The 22,999-nt window shown below is 52.3% G+C and overlaps 1 protein-coding gene across 6 annotated transcripts in view; it reads left to right on the forward strand.

Moving 5' to 3' along the window:
* Window positions 1-9,721: 9,721 nt before the first annotated feature.
* GLCE (glucuronic acid epimerase) overlaps window positions 9,722-22,999 on the forward strand; it is a 57,541-nt gene continuing 44,263 nt past the window's right edge. For 4 of the 6 annotated variants that reach the window (XM_063346194.1, XM_063346192.1, XM_063346195.1 and 1 more), the window contains exon 1: window positions 10,140-10,190. The gene's annotated coding sequence lies outside the window, so the exon portion shown is untranslated. The other 2 variants (XM_063346190.1, XM_063346189.1) reach the window with 2 other exon arrangements.

Genomic DNA, 22,999 nt, shown 5'->3' on the forward strand with positions numbered 1-22,999 from the left:
AGGGGGAAATAACCAATGCCCCAGAGCACTTTGGGATGGGGGGGACGGGGTCCATAAGCACCTTGCAGGGCTTTGGAATGGAGAGGATGGGGTTCTATCACCTTGCTGGGCTTTGGGATGGAGGGAACTGTGTACTACATCCCCTTGTCGGTCTTTGGGAGAGAGGGGATGGGGTTCTGCATCACCTTGCCGACTTTGGGAGGGAGGGGATGGGGTCCTGCATCCCCTTGTAGGTCTTTGGGAGGGAGAGGATGGGGTTCTGCATCACCTTGATGACTTTGGGAGGGAGGGGATAGGGTCCTGCATCACCTTGCAGGGCTTTGGGATGGAGAGGATCCCCTTGCAGGGCTCTGGGATGAAGGGAATATGATCCTGCATCACCTTGCAGGGCTTTGGGATGGAGAGGATGGCGTCCTGCATCACCTTGCGGGGCTTTGGGATGTAAGGGACAGGGTCCTGCATCACCTTGCAAGGCTTTGGGATGTAAGGGACGGGGTCCTGCATCACCTTGCAGGGCTTTGGGATGTAAGGGACAGGGTCCTGCATCACCTTGCAGGGCTCTGGGAAGGAGGGGATGCCCTTGCAGGTCTTTGGGACGGAGGGGACGGGTCCTGCGTCCCCTTGCCGGGCTCTGGGACGGAGGGGACGGGGTGCTGGAGCCCGTGGGGGTGGCGGGCACCCGGTGTGCGGTGCCCACAGGAGGGCACTGCAGACTCGGCAACCGGGGCCGTGCGGCCGCCCGGGGCCGGGGCTGCGCTGGCCGGGACCCCCCCGGACCCCCCCCCCGCCCGAGGGCAGACCGGCCGCAGCCCTGCCCGCCTGGCTTGCAGCGCAGGAGGGGGGTTTGCCTCTTTTTCCGCTAGAAAAGCAGATATTTCGGCGGTGCCGCGGGGGGCCAGCGCAGCCCGCCCGCCTCGGGGTGGCCGGTGGGACGGGGGGACATCCGACGCGCTGGGCTGGGGGGTGCAGGGATGTCCCCGCCTGTGGCCGGCGGTGCTGGGGGCAGTGATGGCCCACGGGGACCCATCGCTGCCCAAAACAAACGCTGGTGGGAAGCTGCCCTCCCTGCCTGCCTTATACGGCCTCTTAGGGGCCACCTGTGCAATACGCTGATGCTTTTGTGTAAAAAAAACCCAAAAACACAAAAAGGAAAGATTAATGTAGACGAGACACTCGGCTGATGGCAAAGTGGCCCGTGGGGGAATCAAAGTCTAATGAAGGGCCAGAGGAGCCGCCTGTTGCCGGCACAGTGTGCTCCCGGCCGTCCCGGCACAGCCTGGCACGGCATGGCACGAGGTGGGTGCCGAGGGACCCTGGGGAGACTCTGAGCCCCCAGCCGCGCCGGGGGGCAGGATGGCACCCCTCGGTGCAGGGGGAGCCCACAGCGCGCGGCATCCTGCACCGCGTGGTCCCCGGGCCATCGTGCTGTGCAGAATGGGTGCTGACTGGTGTGGATGCTGGAGGGGGACAGGAGCCCAGCGCGGTTGGGGTGGCCATCAGCATGCCCTGGGCCACAGAGCCGGTGCGGTGCCCTGCCCTGCCCCTCGGCGCTTGCCCCATCCAGAGCTTTGCTTCCCCCCTGCTCCCTCCCTCCTCCTTGCTGGGGCCATTTGGGCAGGGATTTGATGCCCGAACCCCGCTGCCTTCCAGAGCCCATCACAGCATCCACCCCGTCCTGGGTCATAGAATCACAGAGTGGTTTGGGTGGGAAGGGGCCTTAAAGCCCCCCCAGTGGCACCCCCTGCCCTGGGCAGGGACACCTCCCACCAGCCCAGGTTGCTCCAAGCCCCGTCCAACCTGGCCTTGAACCCTCCAGGGATGGGGCAGCCCCAGCTCCTCTGGGCAACCTGGGCCAGGGGCTCACCGCCCTCAGGGGGAAAAATTTCTTCCTAATGTCTAATCTAAATCTCCCCTCTTCCACTTTGAAGCAATTCCCCCTTGTCCAGTCACTACATGCCCTTGTAAAAAGTCCCTCTCCAGCCTTCTTGTAGGCGCCCTTCAGATGCTGGAAAGCTGCTCTGAGGTCTCCCCGGAGCCTTCTCTTCTCCACGCTGGCCCTTGCCCCCCCCAGCTCTCTCAGCCTGTCCTCGCAGGAGAGGGGCTCATTGCCGTAACGGTGCAAAGCTGCGCCGCGGATACTCCTCGTTTTGCCTGTGCCTTTGCCCGTGAGCTCTTGGTTCACCCGGGGCAGTCATGGCAGCTGTAGGAAGGTGTCAACGCAGCAGGGAGCGCAGGTCGGTGCCCTGGGCGGCGGCGGGGGCTGAGCCCCCTCTTCCCCAGTGCCAGCACAGTGCCGGGAGCTGCCCCCCCCACTGCCTTTTGGAGGCATGGCCTGAGCGAGGCAGAAACCCCCCAAAATTGGGACACGCACCTTCGCGCTCTTGTTTTTCCTGCAAGCCCTGCCGTAGCCCCTCCTGCACGAGGTAAAGGGGCAGGGGGGCGGCAGGGGGGCATCAGGGTTCCTTGGGTGACCCTTTGTGCCGTGCTGTCCGTCCACTCCAACGGCCTCATCCCGGACCCGCTGGGATGCCGGCACAGGGACCACCAACCTTATCACTTAGCCTAAAACCAGTAGCTGATTTGGGCGGTGTGGAGGAGCTGGGCTGTGCAGTCGGCTCCAGTGATAACGGTGAAATCTGGAGCCAGAGAGGAGAAATCATTTGACGTGGGGCCGTGACACAAACTCGGTGGCTGAACCTGCTCTAGACACCCTGATAGATGGGCTGGGTAACGATCCCCGCTGGGTCACGTCCAGGGCTGCCACGCGATGGATGGAGAGACAGCGGCGCGCTCTCAGCTCCCCGTGAAAATGCAGCACGAGGTGAAGATCCCAAAGTCGAGTGTTAGTTTTTCTTAGCCCTGGCTAATGCGGGCTCCTTGCCTCCTCGGCGTAGCGGCAGGATGGAAACGGAAGGCAGCTCACCGAACTGAGCTGCTCCGGCGGTGTCAGCGTGGGAGAGGGGCTCCCCTTCCCTCTGCATCCCACCGCATCCCTCCGGGGGTGTTCTCCAGCTTCAGCTCGCTCTGCAAAGAGCCGCCTCGGCTCCGCACTCCCCATCGCGGCTCCGTCTCCCTTCCAAGCTTCGGCCAAGGAAACCAAACCTGCTCAGGGTCTTTGCAAGAGATCCACGCTGCGGAACGGAGCCGGGATGTCACCCCCCGGACCCACGGGCTGATCCGCTGGGGCACGGACCAGGACGCCTGTTGACCAGCGTTGCCGCAATGACAGCCCACGGCCTGTAATTAAGGCGGCTGTTTCAATCAGGGGATGATGTAAGCTCCTGCTCACCACATCCAAGGGAAAACCAGGACAGCTGCAGCCTCCTGGGGCTTGTGGGGAAATAAATATCTCCCCCCCGCCACCCCCCCCACCCTGGCAGACGGAGTTACGGTGTTTCAGGGATATCTTTCAGCTACGCTCCCGGAATGACTCAATTTGTGTGCTTTCACGTTGCCAAAGACGCCAGGGAAAAAAATAAAAATAATGTGGCAGCATCACGTGGCCGAGGAAAACACGCTCATCTCAATCATAAAGAAGAGTTAATTACATCTCCCTGCTCTCCCTACGTTTCGAGGCAATTATAAACAGAATGAATCATTATGCGTCTGCTGATAATCATTTCCATTCCGCATCCCTGCTGAATCGCAGGGTGCCGAAGCGCTCTGATGCTTGCAGCATCTCCAATAAAATAAAAAAAAACAAAACAAAAAAACCCCAAAAAAACCCCTCCAAAAACCCACTCCAAAATAAAGCAAATTTGGCTCTTTTTTGAGCATCGGGGCGCCCAAAGCAGAAAGATTTTGGGGAGAAATCATGCAAAACACCCAAGACACGGGGCTGCCGCCCTGGCGGGAAGCTTTTGTAGGGCAGGAGGGTCTTGCGAGCCGGGCGGGCTTTGATTTTTATTTTTTTTATTATTTTATTTTATTTTTTTATTATTTTCCCTTTGGAGGAAGGCGATGGGGTTTGGGGACGCCGAGAGGTGGAGCGTGTCCCCTTCTGCCGCCGGTAGGCTGCCCGCCAGAGCACGCATCACCGCCTTTTTCCAGTCGCGCATATGGTTTATCGCGAGGAATTTGGTTGCTCCTCCTGTTTTTGGGCTTGACGCGTGCCGGGTGGGATGCACGTCGCTGCGCTGGCCGGGGGGGGGACGTACGTCCCCCCCCCGGCCAGCGCAGCGACGTGCATCCCACCCGGCACGTCGCAGGAGGTATATTTTGCTGCCCCGAAGCATCAAAGCATCTTGCAGGATTTCAGGTCCCTGCTCATCCTGACAGTGGTACCCAGCCCGGGCTGTTTTCCATCGCTGGTGGGCAGAGGAGGGCAGGGTGATGCTCAGCAGATGGTTGGGGGGAAACGCTCTCCGAGGGCGGTGGGTGATGGGTTGCGGGATGGAGGCAACACCAAGGTCACCGCTGCCACGACGGATCCTGAGCTGCTCACGTCCCGGCGAATGAAAAATTAACGAGTTCCTTCCCCTTCCACCCGCAGAAGCTCCGTCAGCTGCCATTTTTGCTCCGCGCCTCTGGTTCGTCGGATGTTTCCTTTGGATCCCAGGAATAAATGATTGAAAGATGTGAAAGTTGAAAGTCGGGGGGGGAGTTGGGCACTGGAGCAAGGCGGGTACCAGTAACTTCGGCTCCTTGGCCAAACCAAACCACGGCTGGGATGGGAAGTGATGCCCAGAGAGGAGCTGCTCCCTCCAAGCCCGGGGTCCGCTTTGTTTTTGGGGTTGTTTTTCACATTAAAGCAACAGGAGGCTCCGAATCAGGAGCCGGGGAGGCAGGGGGTGAGGTTGGCTAATGACATACCTCCTGATTAATGCCTTCCCTTGGCTGGCTTCATTATTGTGATTGCACTCTGGCTGTAGCATAGCAACAGCTAATTGTTGGTTGGATGCAAAGTGCATAATTCCCTGTATTAAAATTTTATTAAGATATAATTGCATTCATCTTGCAGCAGCGGATGCTTCAAAGATGCCGAGAGGAGGCGGCGGCGGCGCGCGCTGGGGCTCTGCCGGGTTTACCCCGATCCGCCGCTCCAGTTGATGGGTTTTCCAGTGATGTTTGAGCCCCCGGGACATCAGGTCTGGGCGTCGGGATGCCGGGGGTCCGCAGTGCCGGAGCGGGGCTCGGCACCGGGTTTCAGGTGGGAGAGGGTTTGGCTGAGGGCACCCGGGCTGCAGCGCCTCTGGCACGGAGTACAGCACGCGGAATATTCCCTGAATAACCCTCAATATACCCATTTTCGTCCCTTGACAAATGAAAATGAGGATTTGAGATGAGAGGTGATGAAACGCTGCCGTGTGTCGATGCTGGGGGGGGGGCGGCGGCTGCTGTCAGCAAGAGAAGGTTTTTTGCAACGTGTTGTTAAGAATAAAACTAAAGTAGGAGCTTACGGCTGCCGACAGCCCTTTGCCACCCTGGTGCCACGTCCCTGCTCCTCCGAAACCCAGAGCGGGAAACCTTAAAGGAACTGTATTTATTAACAGTATGATCACCCTTGGCATATTCTATTACTAAGTGGTCCTGGTACATAGATATTATTCACTTAAGTAATCAATCACTGCCAACAAATTACAGGATACAGGGAATGAAATTAGCAAAATGAACTATGGATGTAAAATTCATTTGAAATTCAATTTAGGAGCAACATTAGCTTTCAATTAGTCTGCCCAACTGTTTGAGCATCATTTTGTCTATCAGATTTTTAAATAAATGTAATTAACCTTTGCTGTTAAATTGTTGTTGATTTCATTGATATAATTATTATGCGACTCCTAATATTTTGCTTGGATGATATCTCATTAGCTGGTGGCTTCTAATTAGGGAAACGAAGGACCGGTGGTGATTTCTGGGTCTTCCTGTTGCCTCTGCCTGGCGGGGCAGGGGAGGGAGATGCTCCCGAGCCGGGAGTTTGGGTGCGGAATTTTGCAGAGGGAGGGGATGGGACCTGCCCCTCCTGTGCCCGGCACAACTGGTCCCAAACTGGTGGAGCTGGGGACTGAGGAGCGGGGGGTGCCAGGGACAGGGGAAGGGCCATGGGATGCAGGACCAGGAACACGAGGAGGATGGCGGGGGGGTTAAATTAAATTTGGAATTAAATTAAGTTCTGGTTTTCGGGCAGTAAAACCAGTTTGGAAAGCGGGTGATTCCCTGCAGAGAGGAGGGTCGGGGACCGTCCCGCGGCAGGGGGGAGCGAGAGGCTCTGCCGCAGCCACCAGCTTCCCCTGCCGCCCTCCCGCCTGGCTTTCGAGGGGGGAGACGGATGAGATGGGGGAGTTAATTAAAGAGCAGTAACTCGTTACAGCCCCATTTGAGGAGCTGGGGGTCTCGGCACAGGCAGCAGCTGAGTGGGGCCCCAGGTCATGGGCAGCCCCCCCCATCCACAGCCCACGGCCCCAGTTGCCTTTTTTCCCCCCAAAAGCCAAATACCTTTAACAGTCACTTAATTCCCATGAGTTATTTTTGGCAGGTACAGCTTTCCCCCTTCAGCTCCGTGGAGTTTCGTGAGGTTACGAACCAAGCTAATATCTGATATATAGGGCTAATTCTGCCCCTGTTGAAGCCGATGGAAATGTTTCCATTGACGTCAGCGGGAGCAGGATTGATCTCCGCGCATGGACTATTTGTTCCTGAGGTTTTAAGAATTCATTTCCTCCTTCCATTGCCAGAGACAGATCGCAGCAGTGGAGGTAGAGGACTCGGCTAATAACCACACATTAATACATGAATCACCAGCTCGGAGCCCGGTGCGGGGGGAGGCGGAACGGAGAAGAACCGAGCTTGACGTCGGGCTGGCGGAAAGAAAGGATTTCGCAGACAGGGCGCAGCGGCTAATCTGGAACAAGATAATAATTGCAATGTAAATTTATAAATTTTTTTTTTTTCACCCTAGCATGCGAACCGCATCTTTTAAGCTCTATTTAAATGCATTAGGGCAGAACGGGGCCGCTGCTGAAATCCCTTATCCCGTGCTGGAATAAGAGCACCTGCGGGATTTCTCTACAACGTTCACTTCGAGGACGCCCTTTGCTTTCGGAGAGACCCCTAACGGCGCTTAAGCAAGGCAGGAGAAGCCCACGTGCCGTCACGCCGGCCAGGGGCAAGCAGGAAGGGGCCTTGAAGTCGGTTTTTGTTTATTAGTTTTTAGTATTGCATTTTAATGAAGGAAACTGTCGCTTTATTTATTCTCCCCCCTCATTTAACGATGCCTCCCGTACAGCGCTTCGAGAGCTTCTCACACGGAAGCGGCGAGATGTATTCCGCGCGACCTGCTACAGCCACCAAAGCGCGCGAAAGCGCGGGTGGGACGTGGAACTCGTCTGCCGTGGCAATGCCTCGGCGCGGCTGGCTGCGCTGGCACGCTGCCTCTGCGCGCCAGGAGGAACGGCGGAAGGCAATAACCTTTCATTACCCTAAAATCTCCTCGCAGCTTACCCTATGATTTTGTTTTCACGGCGTGTGACAAATAAGACTAAGGACCAACTTAGACAAAGGAGTGGGGGTGTGGCGCGTGTTGATCGCCATGGAAACAGTCTTTGGGGCAAGCGAAAAGAATAATTCCTTTAAGACTATTCCTGCGCTGCAAAGCCACCAAAATCCCGCCGTTTGGGAGCCGCGGCAGACGACCTTCCCCAGCTCATGCCACAGAACCAAAGGGCAGCACCCAGTTCTGCACTTTTTACACACATTTTTGCCTACCTAAGTGCGTCCCAGTGACTCCCCGCCGAGTCCCAGCGCTGCCCGTTTCCCAGCCCTCGCACGCCGTGTGCTGGGGCTCCCCTGTGTTTGCACGGGAGAAGATAAGGCCGAAGGACGGTGCTTTGCAACCCCAGGGCGAGGTGGTGAAGGCGAGTCCTCGCCTGTAGGAAACACCTTCCCGCGTCTGCTAATGAGCAATGACAATAATGCTGCAATTAAGCCACTCGCTGAATGTCTTCTTACTCGGTTAATTTAAGATCAGTGGAAGGTCAACCCGCCATTTCCAGCCAGAGCTCCCTAAACCTGGATTTTAGCACAGGGAGTCTCCAGTGGTATAAAAGACCTGGAGGCAGGTGGGCCTGGATGAGGTGCAGAACAAAACCAAGCAGAAACAGAAGGAAAATATTGTCCGGCTGTTAAAAAGGAGAGGGGAATTAGTCACCAACAACGCTGAGAAGGTAGAGGTTCTCAACACCTTCTTCACCTCCGCCTTTCCCAGCACTGCTGGGCCCCAGGCCTTGGGAAGAGCGATCCAGGCTGGTGCAAACTCAGCCCCGCCGCCAGTGAAGGAGGAGTTGGGATGCAAATCCTGACAATATCTGCCCGAGGGTGTTCAGGGAGCTGGTTGACGCTGTGAGGCCGCTCTCCATAGTCTTTGAGAAGTCGTGGAGATCAGGGGGACATCCCAGAAGACTGGAAGAAGGCTAATGTCACCCTCATCGACAAGACAGTCTTAAAGGAGGATCCAGGAGATTGCAGGCCCATGAATCTTAGTTCAGACCCCAGGAAAGCTATGGAGTGAATCCTCCCGGGGGCTATCACAAGTGAAGCACGTGATGGGGAAAAGCCAGCATGGATTCACCGAGGGCAAATTGTGCTTGACCAACCTGGTCGCCTTCTACGACTAAGTAACCTGCTCGGGTGACGAGGGGCGAGCAGGGGACGTCGTCTATCTGGGTTTCTCCAAGGCTTTCAATGGGGTTCCCCACCACCACCTCCCAGAGAAACTCATGCGTTACTTGAACACGCATTCAAGGCAACGCTTTAAACATCTCTGGGAAATCCCCTTAATTAGCACGCTCACTATTTATGAGTGGGTGTATGTTTTAGTATAATAATCTCCTCGGGCTCCTCTTGGACACACTCTTATCTCGACGCCATTCCACAGAGGACACATCTTGTCATCCCGTACTTAGCTCAGAGACCGGGAGCGCGGTCCCTCTGCGGGATTTGCTCGCCTTCCATGAGCTCTCGGTACGGTAATCCTTCAATAATTCAATTTATTTGATCAGAGTTTCGGTTAATCGTTTCTACACCTCGTCCAGGTGGATGTGCAAGGGCACAACTAAGTTTAATTGTTTCTACATCTAGTCCAGGTGCAAAAGGCCCAATTAAGCTTTAATTTCAGGAGTGCAGCTGAAGTTCGATCCGAGTTATATTCCCATTTTATAGCAAGCGCTTACGCGACATTTTAACCGTGTTCTTTTGAAATCAACTTTACAGCAAAGGAGGCGATTTTTAGTAAAATTTAGTTCACGTAGCAAGCAATTACTTTGACTTCAAGAGAAAACGAGGCATAAAAAAAAAAATAAAAATGTACAATAACATTTGTAAAAGGCGAAGTTTTCGGGGACCGCGGCGCAGCTGCAGCCCAGCCCCGGCCGGGTCCCACCGGGAGAATTCCCGCCCCAGGCGGCGGGGGTGGCCGTCCCCGCCACGGCCTGCCCTGCCGCAGGAAGGCGCCGTCCTCCAAGACCGCCGAACCCGCCTCTAATTACATTAATCAAGCCCCGGCCCCGCGCCGACCGCTCCCACCCCGCAGCGCCCGCACCGCCCCCCGCCACGTGCGCGCTGCCGAGGGGCGGGGCGCGACGCAGCCAATAGGCAACGCCTCCCGCGCCCTGCAGGCCCGCCCCCCGCATCCCATTGGCCGGCGGCGGGCCTCGCCCACACCCGCCGTTCTCGCGGGAAGTAGGGGCGGGGTCGCACCGCGCGCTCCCCCCCCACTATACCCCCCCCCAGCCTCCGGCGTTGGGGTTCCGCCGCGGCCGCCGAGCGCTGCCGGTCACCGTGAGGCCTCGCCGCCCTCCCCGCCGGTCACCTATGTCGGCGGCACCGCGCAGGTAGGGGCGCGCCGGCGGTTGGAGCGGAGCGGGATGAGGTGAGGCCGTGGCTGAGGGGGAACGGAGCGGGGCCGGCACAGGGTGGATGGCATGGGAGGGGAGGGGCGGGAGCGGCTCCGCCGGTGCCCCCGGTGCAGCGAGCCCCTCCCGCCGCCGCCGCTCCCCGCCCCGCCGGCGCCGCTGTCACGGCGCGCCGCGCGCCCCGCGCCGCGCCCTCCCATTGGCCAGCCCCGCCGGCGCGCCCGGCCCCCCCCGCGCTCCCATTGGCGGCGCGGCGGGAAGGCGGGGCGCGGCGCGGCCCCTCCGTGCGCCCCCGCCTCCCCGGCGCTGGGGTTCCGCCGCCGGCCAGGCCCGCGCCGCCAGGTAGGGACCGGCCCGGCCTCCTCCGCCCCGCGGCGGCAGGCGCCCACTCCTTGCCCCCCGGGGAGCCTCTACGGAGGAGCCGCGGCCCCTCCTCAGGCGGCTCCCTCTGTTCTCAGCGGGCCGCCGGTAACGGCAGGCTCGGGGCTCTCCCCGCGGCGGGTTGTGTCATCCCGCGGCCGCTCGCGTGGGCTGGGGAGGGAGCCGGGGCCGGGCGGGCTCCCCGCCGTGGGGTGGGTGCGTAGCCCGCGTTGTGAGGTTTGGGGCTTCCCTCAGAGCCCGGTAGGGAAAATGCAGGAATAGGGGCTGTGGAACGGAGGGATCCGCGGAGGAGCCCTTTATTCCCCACCTGGTGGGTCCCAGTGCTGCGAGTCTTGCCGGGAAAAGCCCCACTTGAAGGTGAACCGAGTTCTGGAAGGAGTAATTGCGCTAATTGAGGCCTCCCCGTCCTGGTAAAACACCGTGTGTTTTGTCCAGGGGAGGCCGAGCTGCCTCCTTGGCCTCAGCGCTGCCGTGGGGTGTTTGCTGGTGGGACGGGAGGAGGTTTGTGTGCGGTGGGAAGAATAAGGAATGGTGTTTAATTGTGTCGTGCGACATGGCTTCTGCTGGGCTGGAGGGGTGCGAGGGTCTTCAGAGGTCGGCTCCTGGCGCAGAGCGAGATGCTGCTCACTCTGAATGTGGCGTACGGGGACAGGCCGAGGTGGCCTGGGCAGGAGCTGGGGCGTCCCTGGGGACGGGCCGAGGTGGCCTGGGTGGGAGCCGAGGTGTCCCTGCTGGGACGCGGCTGCTCTTCATCTCCGTCCAGGCGTTTTGTGTGCGTTTGTGTCTGCACCTGAGATGTTGAGGTATAACAAAGATGCTGTGAAGGCACTTGTCGGAAGGCCGAGATGCTGGGTCAGGCATTCGTAAAGCCGAACTCAACTTGGAGTATTTTCTTATTCTTTGTTTTTTCACTGGGAAGGTAAGGTGTGTTGGACTCTGTCAACACAAGCAAGCTCTGTTTCAAGCTCTGTTTCTCTCTTGTTTCAAGCAAGCTCTGAAACTTCCGTACCAGCAAACAGCAGGTTTCCCTTCTCTGGAATTAGGGAAGTAACAACCACCTGTAAAATATCTACCTGAAGGATCCCCACGTGCTTCAAGGTAGCAGGTGTAAGGAGATGAAATCGGCTTTGTTAGGAAGGCTGCAGCTAAGTGGGGTTTGTGCTGGAGGTATGTTAGTACAGGAACAGTCACCCTCCTTAATGGGACTTAATTCAAAGAGATGTGGCCTATATGTGCTCTTTGTTTTGCCTCCTGGAATTCACACCCACTCGAACGGTGTGAAGAGGAGAAAACCTCATCAACATGCTCTCTGGGAAGGGGGAAATTAATGTCCATGGTTTTTTTGTAAGAGCTAGAATGAGTGCAAGTGAGTACTCGTATAATGAGGTCAGTACGTGCCAGGATCATACGTACTGTGTCTTCCTTCAAAATACAACGTGCGGATCAGCTGCTGCAGACCTTGCACATGAAATGGTGGAAGATCTCTAATAATGAAAGAGATTTTGGGCACTTTATTGTAAGATGAAGTCATGAGAACACAAATATGACGTGCTTATGCTGTAGTTGCGGATAAGGCTGAGCGTCCATGAGCTATTCTGCTTCTGCCCGTTTTGAGAATCGTTAAGAAGGATGCATGACAGTAGCATTATGATGCAAAGTTTCAGCTCATATATTCTGCCTTAAAGCAAAATGTTAATGTTGGAAAGGCAAATACCTGCAGCTTCCCAGGTAGCTGAAGAGGATCCGTGTACATACAGGAGCGTGATCTTCCAGTTCTTCCACGTGGTGCTTGTTGGCTTCAGGGGAATGCAGCACCTCAGACCCCAGAAGTGTGGGGTTTTGGAGTTGGTGGTTTGTTGGTTGGGTGTTGTTGGTTTTTTTTTTTTTTTTTTTTTACTGTTAGGAACTTGAGCGTTTTGGCTTGTTCCATTAGACACAGGAGTTGCCAGTAGTTAATAGTTCTCCTACTTAGAGCTGGCCACGCAAGAAAGGTTTTTAAGGACGCTATGTACCTCTAAACTTGGCCAGTTGTAACAAGCCTTAACAATATTTAACATATCTGTAGAGGCAGCTTGCCCTACTAAGGTGTTCTTTGGCATAGTTGTGAAATCTGGGTGAAATATTGCTCTCTCTTTATTTAAAGGCTTTGTTTTTCACTTCAGTGAACCGCTGACCCTTCTGATACAGTTGGTGATCAATAAATATAATTGAGGTCAAAGGCATCTCGGTTATCCAGGTGCTCTTTGTACCTTTTCAGAAAAGCGAATCCTTTCTTATCAGGATGTGGCGTAACTTCCGTGATTATTTTGGCAGCCCAGCTTGTGGAATGGCTTTTGACACTGTGCTCTAGTAAGGTAGAAAGACGTGCTTTAATAAGGAGATACTGGCACATGTCCCTTCAGGTGGTGCCTCGGGAAGTCCTTTAACTTTTCAGCAGGCAATAATGTCACTGCCTGCATTCGGGATGGTAGCAGTTCCTTCTTTTTTAATGATCAATAAAAGTATCCTAAAGCACTGCCTGGACGAAGCCGCCCCTTTTGTATCACGCAGCGTGTTACACAGCTAAAAATTAGTAGGGACCTGAAATGATTAGTAACTGGCTGGTGGCCCAGAAAGAGGGAAAGCTGGGTCTGGCAGCATTTGACAGTAATTTTCTGTAAGACAAGTGTCCTTAGCTCTTTCATTGTCCAATTGATTCCTTAACAATAGCGCTCCCATTTGTAATGCTGAGTCTATAGTGCTACTCCAGCAGGGAAAACCGGAGGTGCGCTGGTCGCAGGCAAGTGCGTGTGCTGCCGTAAACAGGAGGGCTGGGGCAACTGCTTCAGAGAAATAGGTAAAAGATGCTTTAAAAAAAAAAAAAAAACAAAAACCCAAAAGCCCCCCAAAACAACATTCACCAGGAGTGGCAATGGTGACCCGCGGTACTGTTGTAACATGAGCAGGTGATCGTCAAAACTGCTGCTTTGTGGGTTTTTTGCCTGATGATGGTCTTTGGTGTTTTCTTCTTTCTTTCTGTTCAGGGTCTCTACTCCTTTGGTGAGAAAAGGGGAATAATAAGCGGAATTTCACTGAGTTTATATTTAAAGTAGCTTTCTTTCTCTGAACACTTAATTGAGCCGTAAGATTAAAAGGCATCTCCTTGCGGTATTCCTTAAACTGGTTACTTCAGTACTCGGGTATGTTTTTAATGAACTAGCTTTCATGTCTGAGCCGCAGTCAAAACTTCAAGATCTAATTTCTGCTGGTTTTCAAAGCAAGTTGACTCATCAGTTTAACCTTGTGCTGCAGACCTAAAATGTCGGAAGATGTTCCCCTTTTTTACGATATTGCCATTTTTCCCCCTAATGCTGAAATGCTGATGCTCCTAAATAAAATTTGGGGAATAAACGCTTGTATTTAGGGACTATGTGCTCATGAAAGCGAGCCTTGTGCAACTTTAGCTTTTCTGTAGTTACGCTGGATTTTTGCTTAGCGTTTCTAGCACAAAATGGAAATTCGCTTTCCTGTCAGCCCTTGCTATTTTCTTGACTCCCCCCTCCGTGCTCCACACTTGCAGCTTTTCCTCCTGTTGGTTTTTTTTTCACCTCGTCTCTTCTTGGCATCCTTTTTCCTTCCTGCTCCTTCACAGTGTCTTGACGACGCTGGAACGTGGCATGTCCCCTCTGCGTGATGAGCGGGCTGCCGGCGTTTTCATCCCTCCTCGCCTTTGTGGCCACTGAACTTTGTGCCGTACTGGCCGCCCGAGCCGCAGGTGAGCCTCGGCCCTTGCTTTTGATCTGGGGGAAGCAGTGCGCAAACCTGCGGCGAGTTAGAAGGACTTTGAAGTGATCTAGCTAATATTTAACAAAGTTTACTTGAAAACCACACGTAGCTTCTCGGCTGTGTTTTAAATGTTAATATTGAATTTGAAATATTGGAGGTGACAGATAAAATGTATGGTAATGAGATCCTTCTAAAGAAAGCTCACTGCTAATTCCAAAGGAAATGAGCTTTTAATTAGTGTCTTATCTCAAGTATGCCACCTTTTCTTTTTTCCTCGTTCATATTGCTTGTATTATTAGAGTTAAAGATCAGCTGGTGTCCCCTGATATTGGAACCAGTTGGCTGGTGTCACTTTAGAAAATCTGATTTACAGACTCCTGATTACATGTACAATATAAATTGGTTTGGCCAGGAGCTGGAATGTATTGTTGTGTAAATCCGCGCTTTTGGAACCGAAGATGTTCAGGGAATACCCATGCCGCTGCCTGTGCAGTAGCTACTGTATAGATCGAGAGTTTGGAGCACTGGATCCCAGCTCATTCAGGAATGATATATTCCCCGTTTCATTGTAAGGAAAACCTTGACACAGAATTTTCTGCAGCAACTGTAATTACTAAGCAGTAAGGTTAGCCACTCAAAAAAACCCCAACCCAAACAACCAAAAAAACAAACAAACAAAAAACCCCCAAAAACAAGCAACGAAGAACTAAAACCCTTTTAGCTTGAGCTTTAAAATGTATCTCCTGCTGACCTTGGTCAGGTTAAGAACTGTAAGTTTTATGTCTGATTACGGTTCTTTTCAAATGGGTTTTCCACGGCAATATTAGCTGAAGAATATGGGAAATAGCAGGTAAAGTTTTTACACTTCAACAAGTGTGCATGTGGTTTGGATCCAGATGGAGAGATGTGCCGAGATGATTTGGATTACGGAGTCCAGCCTACCTAATGGAGCTCACTTGAGCCAGGGATTTCCATGTCTTGCGGGGGCCGAGGTCTCAGGGTTGTTCCCTGGAGAAGGTGCTGGGGAGGTGACATGGTCCAGTGAGCACTCAGCAAGTGGGAGTGGTGGTGACCCGCCTTTGCTGGGGTGTAGGGCTAATGCACAGACCCATGGAAAAGCAAGAGGAGGGAAAACTGGAGTGAGCGAGCGTAAAATGAGCTTGACTTGGCGGTGGAGCACTTCATCTTCTCCTACCTAGCGTGAACAAGGAAGGTTAACGCCTGGTTTAGCTTCTAAAGTGGCTTCAGTCAAGCTCAGTGTTCTCTGTACTGCTTCTTGCTTTGAAAAACGAAGTCTATTCCAGAGGATTAGAGCTTTTTTTGTGTCCCTTGTAGGGTGCTTGGGAGTTTAGTTTAGGCTGTGTGTTTCAGCGAGAAGCCTCCTGAACAGGCAGGTTGGACAGGAGCGTCCCCGAGCTGGTCTCGCACGGGAAACGGGGGCTGTTGGTGCGTTTCTTTTCCTCTCTTTAATTGCATTAAGGGCTGCAGGAAATTCCAGAAAGTTTTGAAATAGAAGCGGTTTATCAGGAGCTCCCAGAGCCGGTGAGGCTGCAGGGCTTCCCTTGGAAGTGCAAACTCAGGATCTTTGTTTGCGCTTCTCAGTCTTGGAGATACCAAAGGTTGAACTCGCCTTCAGTAAACGTGTCTGGGGCTTGAAAAGGCAGTTTTGTTCCTCTTAAACTGGCTTCCATGTTGAAAGTTAAATGACTTCCCCGTTTCTTCCTGGGTGTGGTTTTCCTGAAGAAGTATTTTTGCTGTTTTCCTTCTCTTAGAGAAAAAAGGAAGTCTAAATCTGAACAGAATGAGCTGCTTTTACCAGTTACTATATTTAATGAATATTTGAATTTCCATAGGAATCTTCTCAACAATACCAAAAGATACCAATTCATTCCTGCAAAAAAAAAAAAAAGCTTGAAGAATTAAAAAATTGTTTCTAGGGGTCAGTCGAGATGGGTGAATGCCACCCACGCTTCCTACCCTGCTTCGTTAGCAGCCCATTAGCTTGGCTGCAGGCGTTCAGCGCCATCCTGGCGGCAAAGGTAGCTGCGGCAAGAAAATCATCCTTAAAAATTATGCCCTACAAGTGCAGTTCTTGTTGCTTACGGTGGGATACATTCCCACGAAGGACCTGAGGCTTCCGGATCTGCAGGCTTCCTAACCTCCCCAGGGCGTATCTCCATTTCATTTTTGAGAGCTTGTGGTATTTGCCGCGTTTTAAAATAGAGCTGAGTTGTTTAAATGGACCCGAAGGGTATCCAGTCAGGTAACCGTCACACAATATCTGATTTCATTTTTTTTATTCATATTTTCTCTGAAAAGCTGTTGGATTGCCTCGTGTAGTTTGATGTTATACGAGATGGCTAGGTACTGTTTTGACTGACTAAGAAATAATGGATGGCTGCTGGCTTAATTTTCTTTCTAATGATTTGTTTTCAGCCGCGTTGGAGCAGGTGTAAGGGTTGTTAAATTGCTTATTGAGCTGGCTGTTGAAGAGCATGGTTTGCGTGTGTGACCAGTCGTCGTAAGCGGGGTTAGTGAGCTGACCTGAGTGTGTTTGGTGGCTGAGGGTCTCAAGACTTCAGAGAGAGAAGATGTCACACGTCTGCAGAAACTTCTCTCGCATTAACATACATTTCTGAAAATAGGGTTCTGGCTTGTGGTTTGAAGGCGAGGGGACTTTGAAAATACTTTTTTTTTTGGTCTGCGCCCATTTGATTTACGTTTCTGCTCTTTGATAAGCAGAAAACTTTTCCTTGAGCGTATATTGTTAAAAATGTTGACTTTGATTTTTGGGAAGTTGAACCGTGGCTTCAAGATGTATTTATTCATCAAGCTCTCCTGTTCGCAAAGGTACCTGAACACCAAGTTGGGTACAGAAGGCTGCTGCTTATGTTGTCTTAGCTGATTTTCTTAAGTTCTTTTAAAAAAATAACATTGTGTTAACTGTACTGTGTATCTCAAGCTGAAGGACTAATCGGCTCTTACCGTCCCTGCTGTTTAATGTGGGCTTTCTTAAAAACCCTAAGAAGCTTTCCTCTCCTCCTAGGGCTTTCGGATGTCTCTCTCCCTAATGATAAATGTCAACAAATGAGATCAGAGCATCTTCTGCTGCAGTAAGGGGGAAGTCGTTTACTCAGTGTGGGGTGGTTTGATTTTTTTTTTTTTTTTTGATAAACTGTTTCTCCACGTAGCTGAGGAACCAAAATAGGTCACATACTTCATACCGCAAAGGCGGCAAGTGTTTTGGTGATGCGCGGTTGCCAGCGGGCTCCACTGGTGCTCTGGGACCGTCTGGTTTTACTGGAAGGGAAAATGAGGAAAACGAAGGATGAGGCATCTGTGGGAGATGAAGATGCTGAGTATAATTAGAATTGTGATACTCTTTTTCTTTTTTATTTTAATCTCCTCTTAAATAGAGCTGTGCACCTCTATTTCACGTTATCACTGGTTTTGAGTAGGTTTTTTTTCCTTGCCCACACGATGAATTTGCACCGGAGCTGCCATACGGAAGGTGAATTTAGATAAAATCTCTGTTACGTGCCAATCCCACAACCGAGGTGCTGGAGATCTGCATGCTTTGTACAATGACAGCCACCTTCCTCCACAGCTTACTGGGTTCTGCTATATTTTTCGTGCACTGAGTATTCTTCCAGAAAAATCTGCATTTCCCAGGAAGTTTAAACTGTCAGAAAAGCTGCTCGCTTTTGGGTAGGTGGGAGGAACAGCTTCATCCTGCTCAGCCATATGTTAGTGGTAACTTAAAGCCAGCGGGGCTTTAGGATTAGAAGAGGGTAAGAATTCGGTCACCCCCACAGCCCGGACAGCCCAGGACCCCCAGCTCTCGGTGTGTGGTGTTACACCTCTACCGTTGTCATTTCGCTTGCAAAAATGCTTTCTCGACGCCTGTGGCCTCGCAAGCACCAGGCTGTTTCTCACCCCGAACACGCTGCCTTTGCCCCAGCGAGGATGCCCCTGCCACCAGCTCCTGGGCTTGTGTTCCAGCCGCTCTGCTTGGAAGCCTGTCCCTCGCATCACAGGAGCATTGCAGCCAAGGGATGTGGTGTTTGTCTCCTTTTAAGCTATTATTTTCAGCGTCTCCCTGGGCAGACAATGAGCTTTCTGCAAACCACCGCTCTGTAGCTGAAACTTCAAGTACCTCCAGTGGGTCAGTGCGTGCCACCGGTGCTGTGCTCAGCCGGACTGTAGCACTTCTGTTGGAAACCTGATGGATGTAACTGGACCTTGGCACTGGGAGGCTTGGCAAAGATGACGAAGGGACTGGAGCGTCTCTGTGCTGAGGAAAGGCTGGGAGCCCTGGGGCCTGGAGAAGAGCAGGCTGAGAGGGGATCTCACCAATGCTCATCAATAGCTAAAGGGGGGGTGTCAGGAGGATGGGGCCAGGCTCTTCTCAGTGGTGCCCAGCGACAGGACAAGGGGTAACGGGCACAAACTTGCCCATGGGAAGTTCCACCTAAACACGAGGAGGAACTTCTTTGCTGTGAGGGTGGCAGAGCCCTGGCACAGGCTGCCCCGAGAGGTGGGGGAGTCTCCGTCTCTGGAGACATCCCAACCCCGCCTGGAGGCGTTCCTGTGCCACCTGCTGTGGGTGACCCTGCTCTGGCAGGGGGTGGGACCGGGTGATCTCCAGAGGGCCCTTCCCACCCCTGGGATTCAGTGAGTCGTGAGCCCCCCAGCAGCAGAGCGTGGCCTCAGCGCAGGTTCTGCAGCAGCTTGCCGTGAAACCCCTGCTCGACGCGCAGCACCTTCCCACCTCCCTCGGCACCGCCGTAATTCCTCGCTTGGACGCCTGCGCGCAGCGAATCCTAGGTGGCCAAGCAAAGTAGGTCAGTTATTTTTAAGTGTTATGATTAATTTATAAATGCCATCATTGTGTAGAGGTAAGGTAGATCTGAATACTCGGTCTTACGTGATGGGTGGCTGTTTGCAACAGCAAACTGGCGCTTTTCAGTAGACAAACGCTTTTGTGTGGCAGAGCTAGAAGTAAGTGGAAAGGATTATTTTTAAGCTTTAAGCTTTGCATGTCTGGAGATTTTTCTTTAACATGAAATGGTTTTAGAACAGAAAAATCTTCCGTGGTATGTAATGCTTCCAAAACCCTTGGCAGATGGGTAACTTTGTTTCCAAACATCAAATGTTTTAGCTGTTTAATGCCTGTTTTTAAGCATGAACAGCACTCCCGGAGAATGTTCATATTAAGCCTGCCGGGAATTAGACTTTTAAAAGAACTGTTGCTATTATGTTATCACAAAACCCGAAGAATTATGGAAAACTTAACGCAACACTTGGTTGCCTTTGCATAATATACAAAACAACATCACAGTGGAAAAAAGAGGGGAAGTACACTCATGCCCCGGTGTGTGACCCTCTGTAGTTACTGGAAGGTGTATATTTGCTTAATTCTGGGAGGGAAATGGCTTTATATGAAAATAAACTGCGCACACACACAAACACGTTTTTGATGTGCGGTACCAAAACCCTTCAACGCTCAGTGGTGGGAGTGAGATCAGCCCCGTGCTGAGAGGTGAGAAAAGGTGTGCTTTTGGGTTTAACGTCTGCCACATGCTTCCCCTGGTAGTCACGGGTCTTATTTCCAGTAGAGGTTTCAATTGAGGGCTTTTTTATCCCTGACTGCGTAGTTTATTACCGCTCTGGACAGGAGGCTATGGATCCCTATTGGTCTAGCGTGGAGAAAGCTGGTCGCAATACACATCTGGTCCTTAAACTCCTAGTTGATCTTTGAACTACATCTAGAAGTAAATATTTGGTGCCTTATATCTTACAGAAGTATTGCGTATAGAGAAGGTGAATTTCTTCTTAAACTCTAAGGGGAGAGGGTCACAAAGCCGAGAATTACAGGGAGCACCAGCGGTGAAGGTTAGGCTTTAGACAAAGGATTTTGCATAGTTCTGAGTTTTCTTGGAAAGGGATGTCTTGGCAGCGGCATTCAGAAACAGTAAAGTATTCTTGGTATTTGTGGACTGTAAAATTTATGGAGTAATAGATATGCAAATGGGCTGCCACAACACTGCAGGCTGTATAGTAATGCGTAAGTGTGACACGTTCTTTAGCTATTTGCAAAAATTGTCTTTCTTGCAGGCGTGAGATTTATCAGGTTCTCACCTTTTTAAAGATATAATTCTCAAGTCTCTTACCTAAATACATTTTTAAAAATTTTTTTTGTTACATTTTATGGTATCGGTGGCATGAGAAAACGAGAGCTTATGGATCATTCGCAGAACCGCCACGTTTTGATGGCCCTTTTTCACGTTCAGAAGACTTAAGGTGATGCTGTGTTTCTCTGCCACTTACTAAATTGCTTCGTCTCCTGACACGTGTGTTTATAAAAAAGGGCACAGTATCAGGAGGTCAGAAGCTGATCTATTCTGTGCCTGGCAAACCTGGCTCCGGTTTACTCTCGGCATTTGCCAGGGGTGCAGCGCTCGCAGGCTGCGTGTTCTTGTGATGCTGGAGCAGCACATGTTGACCCTTGTCAGTCACGCGCTCTGATTTTTGCCTTAAATCCATCTGTGTCATCCTAAAAAACCTGTCTTACATCTAAGTTTTTAAACCTATGTAAATGAAAAAATACGACTGTCAATCTTGCCCCTTTTTATAGTGCGTGTAAACACTGGTGTTTTCCCTGGCATGGGTTATATAGCGTGCGGTTCTCAGCCCACGTGTTCTATCCTGTGCACAATCCAGGGTGCAGAGCTCATTGCATTTGCTTGGAGATGTGGGCTGTAACTGGAGGCTTAATCCCTGCTGCCACAGCTACTTTAAAATGATGCTCTGTGCGAGAGTGTTTCTTGCTCCAGAAAGACCATTCACCAGTAAATCTTCTTTTTTTTCCCCACGTTTGAGACTGGTCCTACTGGTTTCAGTCCTTACATTTAGTTTCCGTTTGAGCAAATGGAGGTTATCTTGCCGAGATACGACTTGGAATGCTCTGTGCTTTAATACTCATGGGATTGGTAACAAGTTCCCTGCCTGATTGACAGTGAATTTCGAATTTTGCTGCTATAAACTTGGCCACTTCTCCAAGAAGATTTAAGCTTCCTTTGCAAAATGTTGCAGCATAGAAAATACCTAAGGAGAGGTTTGGCTTGACATGTGACATGGCGTTCTCCTTATTTTAACAGCCGCCGTGACTGACGGTAGTGCACATCTCCCCTTAGACAGTTCCCCAAGGGGGACGGACTCCTCGGGGAGCGCAGTGGGGTTTCTTATCCTCTGGTCTGGGCTGCCAAAGCAAACCCACCCGAGCCCAGTGCGGACCCTTCCAAACAGGAGTTGGCAGCAGAGGCGTTTGCTGTGGCTGGAGGAGAGCCCGAAGTTAGACCTTGGATGGAGCGTGCTGCGTTTCCTTGGAAGAAAAATGGCCAAACTCGCTTGTTCTGCTGCACGGAGGAGCTGGCAGAGCCATCCCCACGCCCTGCGCACGGTGGGTCTCTTCTCTCTTGGCATCCGAGTGCCCTCTGCTGGCACTCGCTCCTGCTTCCAGGGATGGAGCTTGGTCTGTGGATTTGATGTCACTTCTGTGCATCGCAAACCCCCTCCCCTCGGTACCCGGGGATGATTCGGTCCCCTTGGTACCCCAGGATGATTCGATCCCCTTGATATCCCAGGACAGCCAGCCCTCCTGCTATTCGCCATCATTTCTTATGGGACACGCTTAAAAAAATATGTGTATTCCCCCGTTCTGCATTGCAAGCTTACTGTTGGTCTAGCTGGGGAGCAGGGGTCTGCGCGGAACCAGCGGGGGCTGCGTGGGGGAGGCTCGCGAGGCTGCCGAGGATGGAAAACGAGACGCCGCTAAAACCAGCGCAGCTGGGAGGGCGAAGCTGAGGATGGTGCGGCTGTTCTGCAGAGGTTTGTCCTGCTCGGGGACCTGCGGGAGCTCCTGCTCCACCTCGGTGACTGGAGCCAGGCAGGTCCTTCGCATTTATCCCAGAACTGTCTCCAAAATAATTTAGTCTGAGCATATTTTTTTTTGTAGTCTTATTTTTTTCATAACCCAACAGGGTAGATCAGTCTTAAATGGGCACTAAATGGACACTTTTTTTTTTTACTCTAAATAACCTCTTTGCACTACGTTGCAGTCGGCGCAACCAGCCGTGTTGGGATTGAACGCTTGGGAAGGATGGTTTTCCTGCCTCGATGGCTCAAATTGAGGGACTTGGGGCAACAGCCGGCGCCTGCTTTAGTTGGGTTTAACCCCGTGGGCTTGAGTCAGGCCAGATCCTCTTTCTGTGGGACCAGAAGTTCCCCTCTCACCAGGAACAGAGATGGGTAAAGTTGAACACTGGCGAAAATCCCAGTTGAACACAAATCGGCTACTGAAGTGAATATTGATTACTTTTTTTAAAGTGTTTGGCGGGGTGGTGGTACAGTATTAGTGCAGCTTTGTTGCATGTGGGTTCAGACAATTAAGAACCCCACGTCCGCTTTGAATATTTCATGAATATGCATGCTGTCCTCCTACTGAGGAGTTAATTGGGTGCTCTCACTTTAACCACCTTATTCCAATTGAAAAGCGCTCTCAGTGAATGACGGATGGCGGTGTGAAGCTCCGGGTGTTCGGCGCGCTGGCAGTAGGCTGCTGCGCCTGCACCTTTTCTCCTCTGCCCGCTTCCCGCAGGCTGATGCCAACCTTAAACCCGGGAGTCCCCGCTGGCCTTTGGCATCTCAGGGGAGATATCGGGTTGCAGCTTCCACCATGCTCGTCTGACTGTCCGTACCATCGTCCTGCGCAGCTGGGAGGGTCTGGAAAAAGCATCTGTCCCTTTCCCGTGGATGGGCACGAGACATTAAGAGGAGCCGCGTTGATCACAGGCGTTGTACGAGAGCAGGAATCTTGGGGTTTCTGGCCACATCAGATGCCTGATCTGAACTGGGTAACTTGAACCCGTCGGATTCTTGACTCAGATGGGAAAATATTAAAATGCAGCTGAGAGAAGGAATTGTGTGTCCTGCCTGTGCCTGTA

The sequence above is a fragment of the Chroicocephalus ridibundus genome, chromosome 9 (assembly GCF_963924245.1).
Source record: "Chroicocephalus ridibundus chromosome 9, bChrRid1.1, whole genome shotgun sequence".
Classification (NCBI taxonomy): domain Eukaryota; kingdom Metazoa; phylum Chordata; class Aves; order Charadriiformes; family Laridae; genus Chroicocephalus; species Chroicocephalus ridibundus.